Source organism: Canis lupus, chromosome 37 (assembly GCF_011100685.1).
Source record: "Canis lupus familiaris isolate Mischka breed German Shepherd chromosome 37, alternate assembly UU_Cfam_GSD_1.0, whole genome shotgun sequence".
Taxonomy (NCBI): Eukaryota; Metazoa; Chordata; class Mammalia; order Carnivora; family Canidae; genus Canis; species Canis lupus.
In genome coordinates this window covers 22,252,425-22,278,893 of record NC_049258.1, presented here as the reverse complement: position 1 = coordinate 22,278,893, position 26,469 = coordinate 22,252,425, and the positions used below count along the sequence as shown (strand labels likewise).

At 37.5% G+C, this 26,469-nt stretch overlaps 1 long non-coding RNA gene across 1 annotated transcript in view; it reads left to right on the top strand.

Annotated features, from left to right (window-relative positions):
• Nucleotides 1–25,956, top strand: part of LOC119867899 — a 32,803-nt gene extending 6,847 nt beyond the window's left edge. Inside the window, exon 3 of the long non-coding RNA XR_005384972.1 lies at nucleotides 24,974–25,956. This is a non-coding gene — a long non-coding RNA (uncharacterized LOC119867899). The remainder of the gene's footprint in view (nucleotides 1–24,973) is intronic.
• The last annotated feature ends 513 nt before the right edge of the window (nucleotides 25,957–26,469 follow it).

Here is a 26,469-nt window from a genome sequence, read left to right as displayed (position 1 = left end):
GGTTTCTCTCTTTGTGTGTGTGTATATATAAAAACATATATATTTAGTTATTCATATAAATAAAATATATAATTGTGTTGTGTGTATTCACTGTTTAATTATACATAGTATATATGTTTATTATTTATGTATTTTGTTTACTTATATAAATAGAAACCTAGAGATAAGAAAAATGTGTAAAAACATAATTATATATATAATTTATATGTTTTACTTTTTCTAAGCCACTTGAGAATTATAGACATGTGCCCTCTTCTCCCTTAATCCTTCAATATGTGATTCCTAAAAACAAGAGTTCTCTCCCATCTAATGAAAGTTCAACCATGAAAATAAATTAAGGTTGATACTTAGTATGTTGTATACTTTTTAAATGAAATTTTTTTATCAAAGAAAAGCCTACATACAAAAAAGTACACAAATCATAGGTATACAGCTTAATGAATTTTCCACCAAGTGATCACACTGAAGTAACCCACCGGGAAGATCAGGAAATAGATCCTTGTCAGCACCCAAAATCTCCCCACCCTGTCCCTTCCCAGCCATTTCTTCCTCTTTGACCTCCTTCTCCCCAGAGATAACCATTATCCTGGCTTTTATTAACATAAATAGTTTTGAATAGTTTTGAACTTTATTTAAACAGAATTATATAACTGCATTATTTTTCTTTCCTGTTTTTCTTTTTACTTTAAAAGATTGGCTTTTATCACTCAATATGTGAAGTTCATTCTTGTTGAGTATCTCTGTAATTTATTTCTTGTTGCTGTATATTATTTCATTGTATGACTACATCTCAATTTATCCATTTTACTGCTATGGGACATGTGGATTGTTCCCAGTGTTTGACTATAAACATTTTTGTATACATTGTTTGGTGCCTGTATGTGTACATTTTTGTTGGGTTTATTACTAGAAGTGCAGTGGTTAGTTTGTAGCGCCTAGATAAGTTCAGTTTTAGTACATACTGTACTGCTAAATAGTTTACCCTCTTCTGTAGTATATGAGAATTGCAGGTGCTTCATTTCCTTATCAGTACTTGGCATTATCATTGTTTTTAATCCTAGCCCTTGTAGTGGGTATACAGTTGTATCTTATTGTGGTTTTAATTTGAATCACTCTGATGACTAATGAAGTTGAGTATTTTTTTTCTGTATACTTACAGATTACTTAAATATCCTACTTACCTGACCCTAATTATTTTTTTAGTTAATCTGTATACTTTTTACACATCATGAAGGAAAGTTTTACTTGGTTAATGTGAATTAAATGAGTACTCTAATAACAATGCTGTAAGAGCACCAGCTTCAGTTGTATTATCTATATATCATTGCATACATACAAATTACTTCAAAACTTACTGCCTTAAAACATTTATTTTATCACAAATTTCTTATAGGTCAAGAAATTGGGGGCACCCAATTAGGTTAGTTAAGTGATTCCAGCTCAAGGTCTCAGGGATTACAGAGTGACAGTCAAGATGTCAGCTAGAGCATCTCAACAGGGTCTGGAGGTCTTGCTTCAGAGGTGGCTCACTCCTAAGGCTAGCAAGCGAGGCTGTCTAGAGGCAGGAGGCCTCAGCTCCTCATGACATGGCCCTCTCCATAGGGCTGCTTAAGTGTCCTCACAACATGGTGGTTGGCTTCCACCAGAGTGAGTGATCTAGGAGAGAGCAAGGTGGAAGCTACAGTGTGTTTGATGACCTGGCCTCTTAAATTACAGTCCGTCATTTCCAAGGTATTCTCTTGGCTACGCACGTAAACTATATTCCATGTGACAATACAGTGGCCATCCTGGCTGCCACAGTTGTTCTTTAAACTCAATTGCCCAAGTTTGCTTGCTTGTTTTTTAATTCAGATAGAGAAAAAAAATGACCTACTTAATACATGTGCATTCATATGACAAATGCAATAAATTGATTTTTAGGGTAACTTATTTCTTACAGGTGTTTCAGAGATTTGTGAGAGTAAATGAGTGGATATTTTTAAGTTCCTTTTACGCCTTCTTTCTTGTCCTCTTTCTCATATTTGATGAGTTATGGAGTAAACATATTTTGTGTGTCTGAAAGTATGTTGCAGTGAAGTCAGCATCTATACAGAAGACCAGTTAGCAGCTACTTCTCTGGGTTAGCTGTGGGGTAAGGGATGAATAAAAGGAAAGAAGGAAATGTTCAGATAGATTTTAAGTCTGGGCAGGTCAGAGTTACTGCATGTTAAAGGCGTTATTTCTTCTAAGGTATGTGCAAAATAATGTACATCTCCTGTTTGTCTATCTGTCATCTAACATCTTTTACTGAGTGGACCAGTTATCTTTCTATTTTTAACATCATCTGAGGAATCAATGAATAATTCCAAGTGAAATAGGTATTCACAAAGTGTTTTGCTTCTGCAACATTCAAATCAGTAGCTTTTCCATGTTGTCTTGCTAGTTTGCTTACCCTAAGTAATCTAACATATTATGACAAAGTATAGTCACTGTTCAACAGTTTCTCTTGGCTGTACTCAAAGCTGAAAAGTACTTTTTAAAATATACTCTCCTATTTCTAATCTTCTTGGCATATGTCTAAATAAAGAACTAGACCAACACTATCTGACCTAAGATGTTCATCATAGCATCAAAATAATTAACATTTAATGAGAAAAGGCAGACCCTATGTTTAGCTCTTTTATATGCATCATCTTGTTTACTATTGCAACCCTATTAAGTAGCTGGTATTATTATCCTAATTTTTATAGATGAGAAAATTACAGTTTAGAGAGATTAAGAACTTGACTACGGTCACATAGCTAATAAGTGGCAGAGTCAGCCAGGAATTGAACTAATTATTGATTCTGAAAACATCTCCTTAACCTCTTTAAAAAGTTAAGTGTTCAACCATAGGAGGATGCTCATGTGGATAACTTAAATACAATATAATATTATACAGTCACTGGAAATTACTCAAAAGATATTTATTGGGTTTGAAAAATATTTATAGTTTAATAGTAAATGAATAAGATACACATTGATATAGGATATTCAAATTATAGTCTCTGCTATACAGAAAACTAAATATGTATGAATCTCTACAGGAAAAAGAAAAGTAATATACAAATGTTAATGATGTTTATCTGTAAATGTGGTGAGACTATGGATGACTTTTGCTTTTTTATGCATTTCTATAATGAACATGTATTACTCTTATAATCAGGAAAAAAGTAATAAAAATCTTTAATACTTAATATATGAGAGAGGAAATAGAAAGACTTGGTTTCTATGATTAAAGGAATAAGTCTATTTAATAGCTGTTGTATCCGTTAAAAGGTGCAAACCATCCAATTAGATCTGTTTCTGATGTGTGGGGCTATCAGATGTTCAGACACAATGTAATATTCTCCTACTTGCTGTATTCTCTTTTTCTTTCTGCCTTATGTTGGAGATAAAGCAGAAAGTGTGTGTTTCTCATTGGGAAGTTGGCATTTGAATGAGACTGCTGCTTTTCTCAGCTTAAAGAAGATAAAAGGAGTTATCAAGTAATGTTTTCTTTCACCTAAGGATGTTGGTCCCACTCCAACAATTGGAATTGATTGAACTCCAGTGCTTGCAAATTTAAAAGCCTAACACAGGGATCTGCTCACTCTGAATTTTACAAATCAATGGATAAACTCAAAACAAAAACCCATTACAGAGCACCTTAATGTTTATCTGTTTGGTAAGATAAACATTTGTAAACGAACATTTTCAACTATGAGCTTCAGTAATAACACTATGAGATCTGCTTTGGATATTAAAAATTTGCATAGAACTATAAAGCTAGTACAAACCCAAAGGAGAAAATTGCTTTTTTAAAAATCAAGTCTTCTGATCCACATTCTCAATTAAATTGTGTTTCATTCATCTAGACTGGAATCATTTTTCTTGCCTTTTGATAATATTTTTATTATTGCCTCTGTAATGTAGCATCACATGAAACAAGTGTGCCATTGGTATTTGATTAAGAGTATTGCTTCATGGAAGTCTAGAAAGCATTGAACCAGGCAAAAGAAATGATATTAAATAGACTTATGTTTGATGAGCATAATGATTGTTAATTAGTTTTCCATTTAGCTCTGATGTTGTCAAATCTAAATCTTGATATTAAATTTGGATGTCAGCGCTGGACTTACTGAGATTACCCTAACTGGAGGAAAAGTTTCAAAACAGACCATATCTATACGGAATCAGTACTTTTATATAAAAAGATTAGTTAATAGATTTCAGTCAGTAGGCTTAAGGGCTATAACATCTAGATTCGGGCTTCATACATTGTCTTTGATGGTGGACCAGGTTCCCTCCTCCCATTTTGTCACAGACCAGTACTTTGATAAAATATGATAAAACTGGAATACTGGAATAGTGGAAACTTGAAAATAAAGACATAGAAAACAGAAACACATTTTTTATTATTCGTTTCTATAGATACACATTTTTTTCAAATTTTTCTAAAAGTCTAAAATCTTTACCCTTAATTTTTTGTGCTTGTCCTACCATGAAGCAACAACAAACACTTTTTGGACCTGCAGCAGTCTATAAACCACATGTCCTTGCTGCAGTGGGTTCCTCTGTACATCTGCAAGCCCCATGCCGTTGTTTGGCTTAGGCTGGGAATCTGATAGGAACTTCAGGTTAGGGACTTCTTGATCCCAGAGAATCTGATGAGGCTGACTTTGTCATCCTCACCTCCACCTCCCGTTGAGAAGGTCTGCAGACTACTTTTACCTGTGTGGCACCATAATCTGTCACTTTCAGCATCCTGATGTTATCCTTGTATTTAGAAACACTGAGGTATGTTTTCCCAAGGCTCTGCTGGGTGTGTTGTCACTAGGATTCAAATTCAGATTTGCCTCCATACAGAGACCAAGCTCTTTTCACAAATCTATGTCTTTCCATCTGAAATAAAACATTACACTCTGGTAGTTTGGTGCTGGGCACTTTTGAATTTCTCTAAGGAGAATTCTAGAAGTCCAGGGCGTGGTCCACCTTGCCATAGATCATTAACATGGTTAAGGTCCCAATGCCATATTGGTCTTCTACATTTACTTGGCTACTAACAATCTGCTTGGTATGCATAGCACTATGAGTAACTTTATAGCCACTCAGTGTATTCCAATTAGGAGTTATTTTCCCCCACATTACTCCATTTATTCCTAACTAGGAATTAACTCTCAAATTAACTGCAGCATGTTCATTTACCTCTGAAAATGAAACGTGTGAGTTGTTGAATGTCAGGCTCTGCCTCATGAGAAGGAAATTCTAGAGTGAATTCTCATTCACTGTGGGTAAGGTAAGATTATTTGTCTTTTTTGGTTGGTTGTGAAAGATGCTGATTGTAGTCTAATGCTGAATATTTAATTATTGTGTTGATACTCACCACCAGCTTACCTGTAGGAATATTTTAAAGACATTGGTTCTTAAAACTTTTTTTTTGAGTTTTACTTATTTAAGTAATCTCTACACCCAACATGGGGCTTGAACTCACAACCCCAAGATCAAGAGATGCATGCCCTTCCAACTGAGCCAGCCAGGCACCCCAAGACAGATTGGTTTTAAAGGAAATCATTTAGGATGGATGGAACTTGCTTTAGAAGGTAGCCTAAATGTAAACAAGATTTAAAAAAATAACTCAAAATATCCAAATATTCAGATCAATTTAGGTGCTTTGGAAATATGTATTTGAGGAAGCCACATTGATGGGCCCATGTCTTAAGATGGTGGTTGCATACAGGATATCTTCATTTTGCTTTAATCCTTACTTTCCCCTCCCCCCCCCCATTCAAAACTGTTTCAAGAGTGTATGTTGGACATTTCTGAGTTCATATTAGGCCAGGACTCACTCAAAGAGCAGGAAATTCAAAATAGCCACTCATGCACAGCTGCTTCCCCTGGATTCTCCATAGGAAATACATGCACTAAGGAGGAGTCCAAGCCCATGAATACTGTTTATTACTATATGTGCTTGGTGCCAATACCCTGCTTGGAATTCCTAGCCCTGCTAAATTGTGCTGGGGGCTACAAAGGGCTGAAACCATTAACTACGTGTCTTTTGTCAAAGACCAAACTAAAAGGAATTCCTCTTACTCTAGTTGGGGGAAGAAAAAAAGAAAAAAAACAAAAACAAAAAGGAGTGGGATGATTTTTCTCCCCCTAAGACCTAGAATGAAGCTGTCTAAAGCTCTACCCCGGGACAAAGCCCTCCTTTTGCAAGACAGGAAGTGTGGTTTGGGTGGGCGGTGAGAGGAGGCAGGAGGAGTTAATTGATGGAAAACAAGGCCTGGTCCCTTGCTAGAGCAGCAGCGGGTGGGCAAGTTTCTCTTTATGAGACAAGTCAGAAAGGGCAGCGCCTCTAAGAAACCAAATCCAGCTGGAGAACATTGACAGAAGTGGAAGGTTTTGTGCTGCTTCCCTAATGACACTGGAAGTTCTTCCCTCGGACTTGACACCATGGCCCCAGCAAAGGTCCTCAGAAATTAACATTGCTTCTCCTTAAGGGTGCAGGGCAGGGACGACTGCAGTGTTGATCTGACCCCCAGGAGCCAACGATGTACATTGTCCAACAGATGGGTAATGCTGTGGTCTGAGTTAGCTCCCCAGGCATATCCAGGGTCTGCCAGCTGTACCAACGGAGAGGTGAACCAGAAGCTAATGCCTCTTCCCTACAGCCTCCCGTATTTCCAGTGCTGCCTCATTCCTCCCACATTCCATTTAAATCAAGGGAGGCACAAGACCCTGCTGCTTTGCATTGGGACAGCTGTATCTGATGGCAGCCTCTGAACACTCTGGGATGCTATGCGGCAGAGCAGCTACAAGCATGAATCAATTAGGCGGCTATTAGGTTCAGCCTCTCAGGCCATGGCATAGTCAGCTTCACGCTGACTTTGTTATATATGAAATTCCCAGGGAGAATAATACCTTATCTAAACTTTCATTATATTTTATAGTAGAATGAATATGGATCGATAATAAATTTTGCTCTAATCTAACATTAGTTTCAGAAGAATTTCACCCTTTTCCTCTTTCTCTATCAAGAAATCAAATTATAACCATAAAAATAAAAGCTATTCTACTCAAGGACTCTGTGAAGAGAACAATGGTTCTTTTTATAATATTAATGTCTTAGCTTATATTTTAAAATAAGCTTGGGTGATTTATATAATGTAGAATTAAATTTGTTTTTCAGAACACAAACCTACATTTAGATGTTTTTGAAAACTAACCTTTTATACGTAAGAACCGTAGGGGAGAAAAACTTTTCTTCCCTTCTAAGTTCTTTGGCTTGCATAATAATTAGATTGACATAGACAAGTTAACAGGAAGAAAACAATTTAATTTTGTTTGTATGGGAGCTCATAGAAATAGGAGATTCAAAAGAGTAACCAAAGCAGGCAGCTTTTATACCTTTTAAATAAATAAACAATTATTTGTGAATAATTTTGGCAAATGGCTTTGGACTTGTGGTAGCAAATTAATAAAGAATTAGCAAGGTTTGTTTATATAGCCTTCTTGGCCCTGAATTCCCTATCTCTGGCAATAAGCATGCCTTCTACCTACCAGGTGCAGGGTGGATGCTCTTCACAGGGGAATTTATTTCCTGCTTTCAGAGGGACAGAAGACAGAGTACCTTTCCTGCATGAACTGTTTCTTAAGTAATTTTAATTCAAAATAATTAGTATGTTAAAGTTCCATATTTTGAAGTGGCCTGCTCTGAACTCCATCACTCTGAAATTAGATCATATGTTATTAAAATATGATAATTATATATTTTAAATTTAACTCTTTAAAATTGAAAAGTCCATCAAATATATGATCAAGAATGGGAAATAAATGTTTATATATCTACTATTGAGGTTTAGTAAAATAGTATTATACCCTTTACACCTGAATAGTTTCTGAAGAAATGGTATACTACAGGTGGCCACCTTTAAATTTTCCTCATCCCATTACCCTCCCTTGCTCTGAGAGATGACCATTATTATGAAATCAATGTGCATCATTCCCATGGTTTGTATATTTTTTACTGTCTACATAGAAACTATACAGTCTTAGTTTGCATACTGTCAAACTGTACATATCTTTCTCCAACTTGATTTCCAATTTCAACATTTCAGAGAATTTCTGACCTGGGGAACTGGGACATATTTATAGCTAAATAAACCCGAAGCCTTTGAACTGGTGCTACCTGAACTCCAGAAAGTATAGGTGTTTGCATATTTTTCTGAGAAGTAGGTCCGTAGCTTTCTCAAAATTCTCAACTTTATCTTTGACCTCAAAAGTCACCTTTCTTCAAAATCTTAAGATTCCATTAATGTCAAAGCTTTTTTTTTCTAATCACAATGTATAATTCATTTTCTTTTATTTTTTCTATATGTTCTTCTATTCTGGATGAAGCATTAAAAAAAAAAAAAAATGATTCCGAGGCACCTGAATGGCTTAGTTGGCTAAGCAGCCAACTCTTGGCTTTGGCTCAGATCTTGATCTCCAGGTCCTGGGGTCCGGCCCTGTTGGGCTAGGCGCAAGCTTGAGGATTCTCTCTCCCTCTCTCCATCTGCCCTGCCCCCTGGGCACGTGTGTGAGTGCAGTCTCTCACTCTCTCTCAAATAAGTAAATACATCTTTAAAAATTAAAGATGATTCCATTGATAGGCTCGCTCTTTCTTTCTTTCTTTCTTTCTCTCTCTCTCTCTCTCTTTCTTCCTTTCTTTTCTTTCCTCCTTCCTTCCTTCCTTCCTTCCTTCCTTCCTTCCTTCCTTCCTTCCTTCCTTCCTTCCGGGAGGTAAGTGACCCTGGTTTTGAAGGCTGGGAAGGACTTAGTAAAACTGCAGGTGCCACTCCGACCGCTAGAGGGCACTAACACAATTAAAAACGGAGAAGGTGTCTTCCTGGAGTACAGAAATACAGATGCCAGAGGAGTAGCTTACAAGATCTTCACATATTTATTTGTCTCTGTTTACAGATTCCTACATCGAGCTTCTAATATGTTCTAAAACATTCATGTTCAAGCTATTTTAGTGTTATCAGTTTCGTAAAGCAAATTTAAAGCAGGTCTGAAAGAGAGGCCTTAAATAAGTGAAGAACACCATAGCTTGATTCTGGCTAATTATTTAGTCATTGCTGAATTTTTAAGATACCCTTTACTGGTCAATTAATTGATATCTTTATCAGTAAAAATTAAAGAACATAACTTAGGAATTTACATAGAAAAAGCAGCCTCTTCAATTAAGATTTTCCTAAAAATGTTTTGTCATTTGGGCATCCCTTGTTACGCCTCTACTCTTTGGGATCACTCCATATCCTCCTTTTGCCAATGAAGAAGAAGGCTCTGGGCATTTTGAATCCTGAAGGCTGAGCTCTGGGACTCTGGCAGCAGGGAGTTCTTTTGCCAGAGATCCTGCCCATGATCCATTTACTTTTCTGTGTGTGTACGGAGAGAGCTAAAGTAGACAGGAATCAATTCCCCTTCTCCTAAACGAGAACTACTCGAGGGCTTTCTGTGTGCTAACTGCCAATTGTCAATTACGAGCTGAGAAAAGGCAACCCAAGCAAGTATTTTAACATTAAAATAACTTATGTGTATAAAGTACTTTACTATTCACAAGAAGCATTTTGTCTGACAATAATTTCCTGAGATAATTTATGGCTATTCCTGTTTTTTGGATCAGGAAACTGATGCTCCTGCAGTAGTCCATGCTGTGGACTATTCATGACCTTGGTGGCCCCTTCTTGTTAACAAGTGCAGAGTAAAGACCTCTCTGGAGGTTTTCTGATTTCTAGTCAGCTAGGAGCCTTACCTACTTATTGATCCATTTCTTTCCTTACTTGTTTTGAATAAATTTATTTTTGATGCTTAATTAACCAATAGCATGGAGTCTTTTTTAAAAATCAGTGTTATTTAAGCCATTTTCCTTATTTTGTTCTACATCCCCCCCCCATCTTTGTGTCTTAACTGTTATTTTGATAGTCTCAGGATTATCTAGTAAGTAGGTAGCTATTAATTTAATCTATTAAAAAAAAAAAACTAAGATCCCATCCAAATGGAGCTTACGTTCTAGAGGTGGGGAGGACATCATAAATAGTAAACATAATAAGTAAATTAATTATTATCATATGTGAGAAGGTGCCACATGCTATAGAAAATTGATAACGGAGCAGAATTAGGACCCTGGAGAGTCAGAGAGTTTTCAGTAGGGCTTTCCTGAGAAGGAGGTGAGGGAGTTCATCCTCTGAGTTTCTGGAAGAAGGAAAACAGAACTGGTAAGAAACAGGTCTTCAAGCCAGAGAATACCTGGCTTGCTGAGGGTTACAAAGGAGTGGACTGGTGTGTTTGGGGTGGAGTGAATGGTGGGGAACACACAAAGGGAAGCAGTCAGAGAAGTGTGCTGTAGGGTAGCCCATTGGAAGACCTTATGGGCTGTACGAGGACTTTACTTCTGATATTGAGTGTAGTGAAGTGGAAAGATAGAATCAGAGCCAGTATTTTAAAGAGGATCACTCTGGCTGGAGAGTAGACTATGTCTGTCATTGAGGGGAGAGGAAGTGTAAAAGCAAAACAAAGAGTGATAACTATACCAATCCAGATCAAATGGAGCAGGGCAATGGTGGTGGAGGAGTGAGAGGTGGTTTGCCAACCCAATTTCCTGATGACTGAAAGTATGATGTGAGAGAAAGAGAGGAGGTAAGAATGGCTCCAGGTCTTGCACCCAAGGAACTAGACAGAAGGAGTTGCCATCAACAGAGAGGGTGAGTAAAGGCTGTGAATGGCATAGGCTTGGGGAGCTGAGGGGGCAGATCAGGAATTCAGGTTGGAAGTATTAGCTTTTAGATGTATTTAGACATGGAGTGTTGATCAGGTGGCAGGATTTGGAGTTCAGGAGAAAAGTCGGACCTGGACGAGGTATAAAATCATCAATATTATAGGCATGAGGCTGGATATTGTTGGGGGAAAGTGAAGCACCAAGGACCTATTCCTGGGTACTCCAATGTTACGGGGATGAGAGGAGGAACCAGCAAAGGAGACAGACAAGGAGTGGGTGGCCAGGTAGCATGATAGTCAAGTCTCCTGTCCTCGTGAAGAAAGAAAGGGTCATGGGGAGAAGAGGCTGCAGATGTCCATTGACCTTCATCAGACCCTGTGAGCCCCCTGCATTTTCCTATCCAGAAGAATTACCAGGTGGTCTTGTAGCATGGAAGCTTTCCTCTGACGGAAAACACAGGAGAGGGAATTTATGTCATTCCCAGTGTTCCCCCACGCCCATTAGTTACACATTTTTTAAAAGAAAATATTAGTATCAATTAAAGTTTACTATCCAAGAATAAAATGCAGTAAATAGAAACTTGCTGAAATAATTTAAACTGCCACACCTTACTTCTGAGATAATAACTCTGTATTTCATAGAATTCTATATTCTATACTCCTTATGTATGTGTTATTTGACTATTTTGATTATTTCAGTAATCAGATTGGAAGACTTTTAGTATCCTATTTTACAGGAGCAGGAACTGAGGCTTTTTTTTTTTTTTAAGATTTTATTTGTTTTATTCATGAGAGGTACAGAGAGGCAAAGACATAGGCAGAGAGAGAAGTAGGCTCCCTACAGGGAGCCCGACTCAGGCACTCGATCCCAGGACCCCGGGATCATGACCTGAGCCACCCAGGTGTCCCTAGAACTGAGGCTTTAAAAGTAAAAGTTACTTCTTATGACCACTTCCTTGACATAACCAGTATTATAGATTTCCACAAAGAATATACTTTTAAGATGTGTGTCTGTGACTAAAATTTGAGGTATAATATATCTATGAGAAGAATATCAATTTTATCTGCTTCTCTCTCATAAGACATGTATCTTTATAAAGACATGTATTAAAGTATATTTATTCCCAACATTCTGAAAGAAGTGTTGAGAAATTTTCACCCAGAAAATATGCAATGTTTTACACTTAAAATCTCTAGCAAGGTGGATCTGATATAAATTGGGAAAACCTCTTCATCTGGCAGGTTTGCAATATTTACCAAATCTTAAAAACTTTAGAATATCCAATTTTGATCCAACAATTCTACAATTAGAAATTTGCCCTAACAGCCCCAGTGGCGCAGCGGTTTAGCGCCGCCTGCAGCCCAGGGTGTGATCCTGGAGACCCTGGATCGAGTCCCACGTCAGGCTCTCTGTATGATGCCTGCTTCTCCCTCTGCCTGTGTCTCTGCCTCTCTCTCTGTCTCTATGAATAAATAAATAAAAAATCTTTAAAAAAAAAAAAAAAGAAATTTGCCCTAAGAAAATAGAGATTAGAAGGAGCACCTGGGTGGCTCAGTTGGTTAAGTGTCCAGCTCTTGATTTTGGCTCAGCTCATGACCTCAGAGTCCTGATCCAGCCCTGCGTCGGGCTCTGGGCTACAGGAGGAGTCTGCTGGAGGTTATCTCCCTCTCCCTCTGCTCCATCCCCTGCTGTCACATGCATGTGCGTGCTCTCTCTCTCTCTTTCTCTTTCTCTTTCTCTTTCTCTCTCTCTTTCTAAAATAAAATCTTTTTTTAAAAAAAAGTAGAGATAAGAAGAAAGGGGTAGGGGTGCCTGGCAGTTCAGTTGGTTAAGTGTCTGCCTTCATTTCAGGTCATGATCTCAGGGCCCTGGGATGGATCCCTGCATTGGGCTCGCTGCTCAGGGGGAGCCTGCTTCTCCCTCTCACTCTGTGCCTCCCCTCTGCTTGTGCACGTGCTGTCTTTCTCTCTCTCTCTTTCTCAAATAAATGAATAAATAATCTTAAAAAAAAAAAAGAAGAAAGGGTTAGAGTGAAGAATACTTATTACCTAAGAAAACAATTAGAAACAACCTGAATCAATTTTGTTATATCAAGATGATGGAACACTACACTATTATAAAAAAAAAATAATGCAGTATAATACTTAAAGATACGGAGTGATACCCACTAAATAGTATAAATGGGAGGAGAAAACAGGTTATTAAGCAATATATATGACACAGTCCTCTTTTTATTGCATATTGTATCTCTATAGAAACACTGGAGGTCAGCAAGTTTTTATGTAAAGGGCCAGATAGTAAATATTTTAGGTTTGTGGGCCACATGGTTTCTGTTGTAACTACTCAGCTTGGCCGTTGTAGCAAAAACAGTCATCCCCAGTAAATAAATGGGCATGGATGAGTTCAGCTCCTAGGAAAGTTTGCCGGGCGATGGGGCTTGGTAGTTTGCTGACCACTGATCTAGAATGATAAACAGTGATTATCTCTAGGAGCTATAATTCTTGATTTAATTTTCTTCTCTTTGCTTCTCTACAAGATCATAGTTCTTTGTTGCCAACAGACATACAGATTTGAGGAAATGAGGAGAAAGCATTTAATTATATTTCATTTTTATATTATCAATGATATATTGCTTATTGATAGTAATTCAATCTGAACAGGATCGGGTCACATAACTATTACAAAATATCAGAAGAATAAGTGAAAATAAAGGCAACTCTTGATTACTCAGATACTGAGCATAATCTTTTATAGTCTAGTTCTTTGCAATAGTTTAAACTCTGGACCAGCTTTCCCTGTGACACAAAAGATTTCCTATGCAAGATGTGTGCCCCCAAAATAAAAGATGATTTTAATATGAGCTTTGGAAAAACATAGCTAGGAATCAGGAAGTTTTGTTGGTAGGGTAAATAGACATTACATTTCCAGGAATTTTCCAAAGCCTCCTAAATTTCGAGTATCAGAAGCATTCTTTGCTTCACTGGAGGAGAGAACAGGGTCAGTTGCTCATGTAACTCAAGTGACCTGCCAGCGTTCTCAGGGCTCCCAGCCTTGTGGAGTCCATTCAATGGTGTGCTGGCAGGTATTTCACAGCCAGCATTGGTGAGGAAGAGGAAGGAAGAGAGGGTGGGTGGGGACGATGTGGGGGCGGGGAAAGCCCTGATTTGTACTCTTTGCCATTTCTGTGGTGTAAATATTCCCAGCTGTGGGCAATTTCAAGCTATCAGTGGGACTCATAAAATTCCTGAATATTTAACAATCACCCGTGTGAGCCAGTGTGAGCCAGCCCCAGTATACCACTGGGTCCAGTTGAAATGAACTGAGCCCCTATCCCACTTACCATAAAATCCCCTGGGCCCTACTCTTCTACCTCTCAGCCGCCTACTGCATCTTTCCGGGGAGCCCCGAGTGCTTACGTGCTCTTGGCAGGGCTCTCCTGCTGCTTGCTTTTTCAGAGTTACTGTGCCCCTGACAATCGCTGAGGCTGCTGTCTGCTGCCATGTGGGCCTCAGCACTATTCTTTCTTTCAGAAGGCTGTGGTAGGAGGACTTGTCATCTTTGCTTCTGTGCTGGCAAGTCTTGCTAGCTCCAGCTTGAAAATGGGTTCTGAACCCTGGATAACACTGTTCTGTCCTCCATCTACCAGACTCCTCCAACATGCTGGCGTCTCTTCACCTAGATGACTGCAGCAACCTCATAATTGGCCTTCTGTTCATCCCACATAGGAACCAGAGGCATTAAAAAAAAATTAAAATGTAATGTTTACATGTACCAAGCACCGAAGAAAAATTATTTGAACATAAGAGTAATCAGAAACCTTTTGCTATTAAGCTGTTCAAATGTCAGCATTTAGTTATAAAACATGTATCAAGAGAACTCAAACGAACAATTTTAAATGGATGTGTGTCCCTTGGTTTTAATAAAATTCCATTTAGTATGCTACCACCAGTCTCAAGTGGCAGAGGTAGCATTTGAGTTCACGCCTTTGTGACCAAAGAATCTATGCATGACTCTCAAACAGAACTGACCTTGTGTTAAGAGTAGTGGCCTGAGCAACCAGAAGGAATCAGAATCTCATTGATCTCACCTAGTATTGGCCGTTATAGATTCCAGGATGGCTTTGTGGGATGAACTACAGGGAATGGGATGAGGGGGACCTTTGCACTTTCATGACTATCGTGGTTGCTGCTGGGGGAATCTGAATGCCTGTTTGGGGGTGGTGGTGATGAGTGGCTTCCAGAGCCCGTGCTCGAGTCCGGCAGCAAGAGTGTGATTTTTCTCCGCAGCTCAGACTGCTCTTCATAGTTTCAGCTAGACCACAGAGGCCTGACACCTTCCCTCCCTGCATCCTGGGGATGGCACTGGAGGAACTCTGAGGAGAGTGGCAGTCCTCCATTCAAAACCCTGGCAGTGCAGGACAGACTCTGGGAGAGGTAGGCTGGTCACAGAGCTGTGACCCTCTTCTGCCTGAGGCCAGTTAAGTCTGTAATCACACAGCTCAGGACATTCCATCAGCTTGAACCTTACCCCTCCAAGCTGCTGCCCTGCTGAAAGTTTCCATTTACGCTTACTGTGGGGCTGGCTATGGAGTCATGAACATCATTTAAACATAATCTAACTTTTGTATAATAAGACTACGGGGCATTGAGCTGTACTGTCTTTGTATTTCAATTTTACTATTATGAAAGAAAGGACTTACTGACACTATTCTTTCCTGACGATAATTCATTAGGTGCTGTCAACAGCAGAAATCTTAATGGACTTCGCTATGTGAGCCATGTGTGTTATTCCTTTCCTTCTTACCCTCAGGGCCATTTGGAATGAAGGATTCTTAGGAAATGAACAACATATTGTCAAGTTTGAAAGCATATGGGGCTGAACAGGATTCTGCTGAAGGCTCGTGGTCTTATAACACAATATTTATCAGCAATTAAAGTTCACAAAAGTCTGTAAAAACTGGCCACGGCTGTGAATCAAATTAGTGCCTTGACCCACCCAATTAAGACCAAGAAAATATCAATATCCTAGTGAGGCAGCCAATTCCCTTCCTAGAATTAGTGTAAATAGTGATTGTGCTTTAAAATCTAACGAACGCTGTTTTCAAACTAGAGGAAAGAGGCTATGCTAAAAGATTCAAAGTTGCAGGAGGGAGAGAGTTCCTTCAGGTTTGATTAGTGAACTGACAAGGAGAAATGTTTTTTGGTATCTCAGCAAAAATTGCCTTTTGATTCCAATCAATCTCTTTCTTTTCTTATAAGGACTGACTGCCCATAGATTTAAAGTCATTGCTTTGTCAGTTGAGGTTGAAGAGCGAAGAGTTTGAAGCCTTGTAGTGAGCCATTGCTGAATTATTCAGTAATTTCAAACTACACCCAAATGCAGGTGTAACAGCCAGCCATCTGCCTGCCGAGGTCCTTCATCCTTGTCAAGGAGAGAAGGATGTCTCAGATCTTTGGAGGGAGCCTCTATTATAATGAAACAAGAACAATTATATAAGTACTCACTTCCGGCCTCTAGTTTTCTATTCTCATTTCCTCTCTGCTTTCTCTATTCATCGGTCAGAGTTTTCAATTACAGAACCAATCAGGAAGCATGAACTTGGCAATAAATTTAAGAAATCTAGATGAGGGAGTGCAAAGTAGGGAAGACTTCCTGTAAATTGTCAATTTTCCAGTTGGAAGGGTTTTTTTAGGGTCTTCTCTAGATGAAAACCGGCCTCCCATCAAATTCTTTTGTATTTTAAGTAGCAACTGAAAGGTGTTTTGCTCTAAAATTTCTAAAAACAAATGCATTTTTAAAAATGTTTTGCTAGAAGAGAATAGCGAGGCAACAGTGGAAATGGTTTTCCTCAGTTTTCATGGTATGTATTTTGTCTGTATATTCAAAATAATCCTCCACAGGCTGTGGAATAAGTTGGTCTCATTATTTTGATTATCTTCAGTCAGGCCATTAATAGATTTGTAGGATGTCCTACTACCAGCATGTGGCATAGTCTTGACATCTTGATTATTTACCCTTGGGACTTAAGAATCATAATGCTGTATTTTTTCCCAGACTATACCTGGTGCCCTGCAGACAAGTTAAACGGCACATTTTTTTTTTCCCCCTGAGATACTTGAGTAGCAAGTGTAAAATATGTTATCAGTGTCTTAGATAAGATTTTACCAGAGGGGGGTGAAGGTATAATACATCTCATAGATGTGAAAACTTTATAAAAATTATTTGAAGATTATGCCAGAAATGAGCTCTTAAATTAAAATGTTGTCATTTTTCCTTTTAGACTTGATGTATTTCTTTAAAAACTCAGGAAATGTAAAGGTAAATTATTTGCATCCTTCCATGTTAGGGGGAGCTTACTAGTGTGGGGAAGTCAACAAGAATATTAAACTCTCCTGGCTTGCACTTCTTGCAGCAATTCACCTGTTTCTTCCTCCTTCCTAAAGATTTCAGTGGGATTGTTAGCTACAGCTTTCGTATGATTCTTGACAAGGAGCCAATACTTGTACTGAGTAAAAATACGTACTTTTTCTATTGATCAGAGAGGGTAAATAACCCATTCTGTCATCATCTTCAAAGTCCATTGCACTTGCACTAATTGAATTATGTTTTCTAGTAGTTTGAAATTTTTTTTTTTTTTTTGAAACAGAACAGTGAAACAAAATAGCATCTTTTTCCTCTGAACTTTCCTGGTTTATTGAACATTACAGTACAGAGTGCATTTATTCAATATGATCCGTTAGTTGTCGTTAGTCACCATTATGCTTTATTTATATTTTCAGGATAAATAAAATTTGTAGAAATTCGTGAAGCATTAAATTGAGTTTATTATAGAAGTCAAACTGTAACGCATCAATGTTCAGCTGATATATTCCATTTCCCCCACTAATTCATTCTCTATCCTTCCTTTCCTTTTTTCCCCTTTCCTTCTTTACGCCCATATATTTGCTACATATCTACGGTATTTTATTCAAAGTTGAGTAGATATTCCCTTGCTTCCAAGGAGCACCCAGTTGTGGGTCAGCTGATGAGCTAACCTTTGAAAATCTACCTGTTTTATGACTGGTGAATTTTCCTTGATTGAGACATGTTACTTATTATCCATTTGTATACAGTTTTCTTCCATTGTTTCCCACCACATGGCAGGCTATTTTTTGTGACTTATTTGATGTTAATTGCTTCAATCACTTCTTTAAAAGATACAATTACATTTGTTTTCTTTCAGTTCCCTAGCAACTCCTCAGTTCTTCGAAACCTCACAAAAATAATTCAGGCTGTGGTGAATTCATTAACAAATTGCCTTTGTCACTTAGGATTCTTGTCAGGCCTGCCAGTGTGTGCAGAGCATATTAGAAATGAGCATCTTCCCTAACCTGCTTATAAAACAAAAACAAATAACAATTCCTGTTCTCTTAATAATTCTCATTCTACCTTGAAACTGTCCATTGTTATGTTCTTTTTAATGAAAATACTTTTTTCTCAGCCATCATAGACCATAACTGTTTCAGATTTTTCATGTATCAATAGGTTTGCAGTGTTTTAAGGGAAATGTAGTATTGGAAAAGTTATTTATTTCTTTGTAAATTTTTTTTTTAAATTTATTTATGATAGTCACACACACACACACACAGAGAGAGAGAGAGAGAGAGAGAGAGAGAGAGAGAGAGAGGCAGACATAGGCAGAGGGCGAAGCAGGCTCCATGCACTGGGAGCCTGACATGGGACTCGATCCCGGGTCTCCAGGATCGTGACCTGGGCCAAAGGCAGGTACTAAACCACTGCGCCACCCAGGGATCCCCTCTTTGTACATTTTTGAGCTGACATCAATTTTCTGATGTTCTTTAATTGTCAATGGTGATAATTCTTACTTTGTGAGAATAATTTATACACAAAAGTCCTCCTGAGGTCATCTTTCCTTTCAGTTTTCCCAGAAATTAGATTTATTGCATAATTACTTATTAACCATTAAGTGCTTATATTTCCATAATACAATGGAGACATTAATCATTTCAGTGTTTAAACTTTCATCTATACTCATGAATATATGTGCTCAAGTATTATCTAATATTTACCACTAGGTTTTAAAAAATATATATTATATATATATGTATATATTTAAAGATTTATTTATCAGAGGCAGAAAGAGAGTACATGAGCAGGGGGAGGGGCAAAAGGAGAGGGAGAGGGAGAAGGAGATTCCTGCAGAGCCCAACATGGGGCTTGACCCCACAACCCTGAGATCATGACATGATCCAAAATCAAGAGTCTTAGCTTAACCATTTGAGCCACCTATCGACCCCTAAAAATATATTTCTACCTTTTATTATATACCATGGGAAATTATTATTTACTATTTCTTTAGATGTCTTAGTAACTGATATCCAACCTTAGTTCTTTAAAATTTTATTTTGAAATTATGGTAATCTCATTAAAAATTTACAAGAATAATATAGTGACCTCTCTATAGCATTTACCTAGGTTTGTTATTTGTTTTCAGTTTGCAACACTTACTTTAGCATTTCCTAGTGCACTTGGTCTCCCACTCTATTTTTTAGAGAGTGGCTGTAACACCCCAAGGGAAGAGAGCAGGTGGTGCTGGTGCTCTTTTTAGGCCCATATATGTGTATGTACATATATACATGTATACGTGTATATATGTATTTGGATAGGTAGAGATATATATATTTAAATAGATAATTTTTTTCATGAGACTTTTTTTTTAAAGATTATTTATTTGAGAGTGAGAGAGCATGTGTGAGTGAGTGCTGGGGGAAGAGCAGAGGGAGATGGACAAGCAGACTCTGTGCTGAGTGTAGAGCCTGATGCAGGGCTCGATCCTACAACCCTAAGATCATGACCTGAACCGAAATCAAGAGTCATTCAATTGACTAAGCCACTCAGGCGCCCCTTTCGTGAGCCATTTGAGAGCAAGTTGTAGGCATCATGGTCCTTTACTCTTAAATACCTCAGTGTGCATGTCATAAGAATAAGGACTTTACCTTACATAACCACAATACAATGACCAAAATCAGGAAATTAAACATGGATCTCATATCATTATCTAATCTACACATGACAGTTTACAGTGTTGCAGTTTCACTCACTATTTTGATAACATTCTTTATATATTTTCCTCCTAGCCCAGGATCCAATCTAAAAACCAAATTACATTACATTCAGTTCTTATTACTCTTTAGTTTCCTTCACCTGGAATGATACCTTAGCCTTTCTTTGTCTAAAATGATGTTAATAGGTTTTTTAAAATCTTTTTATGTGTGAGAGAACATTTTTCTTAAAGTTTATTTATTTGAGAGAGCAAAAGAGGAGAGAATGGTGGTGGGTGAGAGAGGGAGAGGGATAAGCAGACTCCACACTGAGTGTGGAGCTTGATCCCATAACCCTGAAACCATGACCTGAGCCAAAAAACCAAGAGTCAGACACTTAACCGACTGAGCCAACTAGGTGCCCCTGTGTGCATGAGAACATTTAAGTTCCACTCTCTTAGCAGATTTTAAGTATACAATACAGTTACCAACTGTCGTCACCTTATTATTCATCTCATAGCTAAAAGTTTATATTCTTTCAAGAACCTCTCTTCCTCTTTCTGCTATACCTTGTGCCCCTGGTAACCACCAGTCTCTTCTCTGTTTCTATGAGTTTATTTTTTTATTTTTGTTTTGTTTTTATTTTTAGATTCCACATGTGAGATCATGGAGTCTTTCTATTTTTTTTTTTAAGATTTATTTATTCATGAAAGACACAGAGAGAGATAAAGAGAGGCAGAGACACAGGCAGAGGGAGAAGCAGGCTTAGTGCCAGGAGCCCGATGTGGGACTGGATCTCTGGGCTCCAGGATCACACCCTGAGCTGAAGGCAGGCGCTAAACCGCTGAGCCACCCAGGGATCCCGGAGTCTTTGTATTTATCTGTTTTGTATTTATCTGTTTGTCTTTAGCATAATGCCCTCAAGGCCTGTTCATGTTACTGCAAATGGCAAGATTTCCTTTCTTTGCTTGACTAAATAATATTCCATTATATACACATTACCACATCATCTTTATCCATTCATCCATTGATGGATACTTTGGAAGGTACACATACAAGTGTCCAAATGAGGTATGTTTCCATATGCTGGCTATTGTCAATAATGTTGCAATGAGCATAGGAAAGCAGATATCTCATTGATAACTTGTTTCTATTTCCTTTGGATGTATACCCAGAAAGGAGGTTGCTGGATCATACGGTAGCTTTATTTTTAATTTTTTGAGGAGCCTCCATAGTTTTTTTCATAGTGGCTGTACCAACTTCCTAGTAATAGTACACCAGGGTGCCTTTTTTTCCATAAAATGTCATAAATATTTTTGAAGAACAAGAACACTGGTTAGTTTTGTTTAGTTTAGTTTTGTTTTTTTTTACAGATAGTTCCTAGGTTATCCCTAGTGCGCAATTTCCTCAATATTTAGGTTATGCATTTTGGGGGAGGAATATCAATGAAGGGAAATTGTGTCCTTCTCAGGGCACATATCTTCTTATATCTTTGTAATTTATATCACTTTGTGATTTATAACAAGTTTATGGGGAGATAGTTTGAGATTATATAAATAACCTGTTCTTCATGAAAACTTCATCCACTAGTTTTAGCATCTATTGATGATTCTTGCCTGAATCATTTATTAATAATCAGTTTAAAAGATAATTTTCTGTATTATTTATTCCTTTTACATTGTAGTGTAAAGAAGACCTTCCTTTGTCCTTCATTCATTCATTCACTCATTTACTTATGTTGGCCTATAATCTATGTTCTTATTTTAATTACTTGGATTATACACTGTTATTTTCATTGTTTAAATTGATGCACAAATCATCCAAGATTTGGTCAGTGAGAGCTCTTTTTTTTTTTTTTTTCTTAAGGAGAGGGCAAGGGGGAGAGGAGAGGGAGGGAGAGAGAGAATCTTTTTTTTTTTTTAATTTTTATTTATTTATGATAGTCACAGAGAGAGAGAGAGAGAAAGAGAGAGGCAGAGACACAGGCAGAGGGAGAAGCAGGCTCCATGCACCGGGAGCCCAAAGTGGGATTCGATCCCGGGTCTCCAGGATCGCGCCCTGGGCCAAAGGCAGGCGCCAAACCGCTGCACCACCCAGGGATCCCAGAGAGAGAGAATCTTAAACAGGCTCTACACCCAGCACGGAGCCTGATTCAGGGCTCAATCTCATCACCCTAAGAGCATGACCTGAGCCACCCAAGCACTCTGATGAGAGGTCCTTTTGAACTTTGTCTTTATATTGTCATTTTCTTTCATTCAATAACAAATAGATCTATAAGAAATTTCTGTGCTTATATTCATGTAGTATCTGAATCATGAAGGTGTCATCTTAATGAAATCAAATAGTGGCATTAGGTGAAAGTATAATATTCAAAAAATTAAAAATATGACTCATTATAGCCATAGACAGCATGTGTGTTAAAGAATTATTTAACACAATAACAAAGGGACCAGTAGGATGGTAAATCTGATTAAAAGGAGGCATTTGAGAGTCTGAGTACTTATAGCCAATGAAACACAGAATGCTGAAATAAGATTGCACAGTTAAATACCAAACTGGTTAGTGTACTACATAGCAATAAACTAAATATTTGTATTACAGAATTCTGAAAATTAACATCATTTTCTTAAAAAGATTTTATTTATTTATTCATAGAGACACGCAGAGAGAGAGAGGGACAGAGGCACAGGGAGAGGGAGAAGCAGGCTCCATGCAGGGAACCTGACGCGGGACTTGATCCAGAGTCCCCAGGATCACACCCCAGGCTGCAGGTGGTGCTAGACCACTGCGCCACCGAGGCTGCCCTGAAAATGAACATCTAATTTCACAGAGACTAGGCACTAACTGATATAAAACAGTACATCAAACAAAGGTACATTCGTCCTAGAAATTGAAGTAATCCCGGGATACCTGGGGGTTCAGGTGGTTAAGTAGCTGCCTTCTACTTAGGTCATGATCCCAGGGTTCTGGAATCAAGCCCCAGATCAGGCTCTCTGCTCTACAGGGAGTCTGCTTCTCCCTCTAGCTTTCCTTCTCATGCTCATTTGTGCATGCTCTCTCTCTTTCTCAAATAAATAAATAAAATCTTTAAAAAAAAAGAAATTGAAGTAATCCTCGGGTGAGTCTGTTATCAGTACTTCCTATTACATTGCAAGAACATGCACTATCCTTTGCCTTATGTCCAAATTTTAGATAGTTTTCCTTATTCCCTTGAAGTTTTATTTCTCTTAAAATTCCAAGTCAGACCTTTTGAGTTCTACTCTTCAATTTTATTAGAAAATCTAAAATGTTCATTGGTGTCTTTTGTGGATCCTCTTAAATCTCTCTTACTGCAATTTAAGTCAGTTTCACCTGTGAAGTTAAAATTTGCTATAATAATCCAACCTGAACATGAAGACTCAGAAGATTCTTGGCTTCCACTTCATTAAAATAATTAATTCTTTACATGTTTTCTGTTTTTTTTTTTTTTTCTGTCTTCTTATCTTTGAATGTTCTTTTATTGGAAATTTTTTGCTTTTTTCACAGTTCTTAAAACTACAAAACCCCAAATGCAATACTACATTCTGATGAGTCTAATAAATACCAATGGCAATCCGTGGCATCTGTGCTGTTTCACTGTACCCATATCTGCAAATGTTGTACAAGATAGTGTTACTGACTTATTATTTTTTAACCAACAAATTAAAACATGATATATCCTAAGTATATCATAAATCATTTATATCATATATTGCTAGATTTTCTCTTTTATTTATTTTACTGTTTATTATTTACTCATTAATTCATTCATTTAGCCTTGCATTCATTTACTCATTTATTCATTAAACATTTTGTTATTGTAGTAAAAACTACATAACATAAAATTTACCATCTTAATGATTTTTAAATATACAGTTCAGTAGTATTAAGCATATTCACGTTCTTGTGCAATTATCTCCAGGACATTTTCATCTTGCAAAACTGAAACTCTATACTCATTAAACAATGATTCCCCATGTTCCTCTCCTCCAGCTTCTGGCAACCACCATTTTACTTTATGTTTCTATGAATTTGACTACTCTAGATACTTTGTGTAAGTGGAAACCTACAATGTTTGCCTCTCTGTGACTGGTTTATTTCACTGAGCATAATGTCCTCAAGCTTCCTCCATGTTGTAACATCTGTCAGAATTTCCTTACTTCTTAAGGCTGAAAAAATACCATTATAGGTATATACCGCATTTTGTTTAGTCACCTTCCAGTAGACACTTGGGTTGCCTGCATCACTTGACTATTGTAGATTAATGGTGCAATGAACATAGTTATGCAAACACTTCTTTGAGGTTCTGCTTTTAGTTCTTTTGGGTAGATACCTGAGAAGTGGAATTACTGAGTCAATGGTAACTTTATGTTTAATTTTTTGAGGAATCACCATACCATTCTCCATTGTAGCTGCAGCATTTTCCATTCCCACCAACAGTACACAAGGATTCTAGTTTCTCCATATCCTTGCCATACTTATTTTCTGTTTTTGTGATAGTGACCATCCTAATGGGTATAAAGTGATATCTTAATATCTTTTGACTTTGAATTTCTGGAATATTACTGATGTTGAGCATCTTTTCATATGCTTATTGGCCATGTGTGTATCCTCTTCAGTCACTCAATCATTTTTAGCCATTTATCAGGTGCCTATTAAAGCCCCAGACCTTGTACCCAGTGCTACAAAGATAATTAGAATAAGTTTCTAGAGCTCAATAAGTTTGTAGCCTACGTGGGAAAGTAACCTGTCAACAAGTGACTCTGAAACAAAGGGATAAGTATCCTGAGAAAGGTATGCGCAAAGTGCTTTCTAGTCATTCTACTCTCAAGCTACTTTTAGTTACCACACACCTGTTTATGGCCTGTCATGATGTCCAGGATATAACATATTGCCTCACTGTCAATCCCTAAATTACATAGGAATTTTTTATCTCTGAAACTAATTGAGGAGGTCAACATTTTCTCCCTAAATTCCAGAGATAATTTCTTCTCTCCTTATCTCCTTATCTCCTAAAATCAATCCCTAAATTCCAGAGATAATTTCTTATCTCTGAAACTAATTGTGGAGGTCAACATTTTCTCCCTCAACAATTGTTCTGTACTTCCTTCCATGTAAACATACTCAAAGACTGTATTGCATTTCTTTTCCCCAGTTCTTACTTCCTTTTTGACAAAGACTCAGGAAGCACCAGGAGAAGGAGGAATACAGAGAAATATGAGAGAAGATCTGTTACCAGCATGTGATTAGTTGACCTGGGATCCTGCCTATTAAATTATCACTGATCAAGAAAATTATTTCAAGTTTACATTGAGCCAGTCTTGGTTCTTAAAGTGTAACCAGTTCAACGTCTTGGTTCAAGCCACAAACCTAATACCTTTATGGTGTGATAATAGAAATCCAGGGGCGCGTGGTGGCTCAGTTGGTTACACATCTGCCTTTGGCACAGGTCGTGGTCTCAGGGTCCTCAGGATCGAGGCCCGCATTGAGCTCCCTACCCAGGAGGTTGCCTCTTTCTCCCTCTCCCCCTGCTTATTCTTTCTCTCTGTCTCAAAGAAATCAAAATATATATAAAAAAAGAAATCTATTCATTTTTCTCTGAGGAAATAGCTAAAATAGTAGCAGAATCAGAGTTATATATATTATAACTTACCAAGGACTCAAAACAGATCTCTCCAGGCAGGGAAAGTATCAATAATTCCCACTAGACTAATATTTAGCCATTAATCACCCATTAACCTTTGACTTCGTATGTTGTATTCTTCAGTCATATATATGTCAGCACATGGTAATTTGGTACTTCTTAGAAATCACTGCTGCTGCAGTATTCTGGGATAGGCAAAAACAGGGTAACATTTACTCAAATCCACAAAATAGTTCCAGTTATAGCCTGTCATTTTATTTCTACCTTGAGACAAGATCCTCTGAGTATAAGGATGTGATCCTGTTTATATATATTTTTAAGCTGGACAAGAATACATGCTAAAAGTCACTCACAATTATTCTTGACAGTTGAATATGACTTGTATTCTAAAACTTGAACATATTGTGACTTAAATGTCTATTTGGAATAATATTTAAGAATTTGATGTCACTCTGTTTCCTGAGATTTATATCCTGAGAGGTTTTCTCTGTAAATTATAGCAAATAAAAGAGTAACTACCTAACAGAAATCTGTTATGCTTTTGACAGTTTATAGTGATATAGTACAATGGTATCAAAGTACTGTCCTGTATACCATATCAATATCTGGGAGCTTTTTATAAAGGCAAATTCTCATTGAAATGGAAAAATTCCTTGATAAGACAGGAGTTTCCAAATGAACCCAAGAAGAAATAGAAAACCTAAATGGCTATACAACTATAGAGAATAAATGTGTAAAAACTGTATACTAAAAGCTGCAAAACTTTACTGAAGAAGAAAAAAAAAAAACTTTACTGAAGAGAATTAAGACCTAAACAAAGGGGATATTTGCCATACATAAATTGGAAGTCCCATAGTAGGATAGCAGTTCTCTTTACATTGAATCAATGCAATACAAATCCAAATCCTGGCAAGTTTATTTTAAAATCTATATGGAATTCCAAAACCCAGAATAGAATTGTGTAATCAATTTTGAAAAAAGAAGAACAACTTTAGAGGACTAACAGT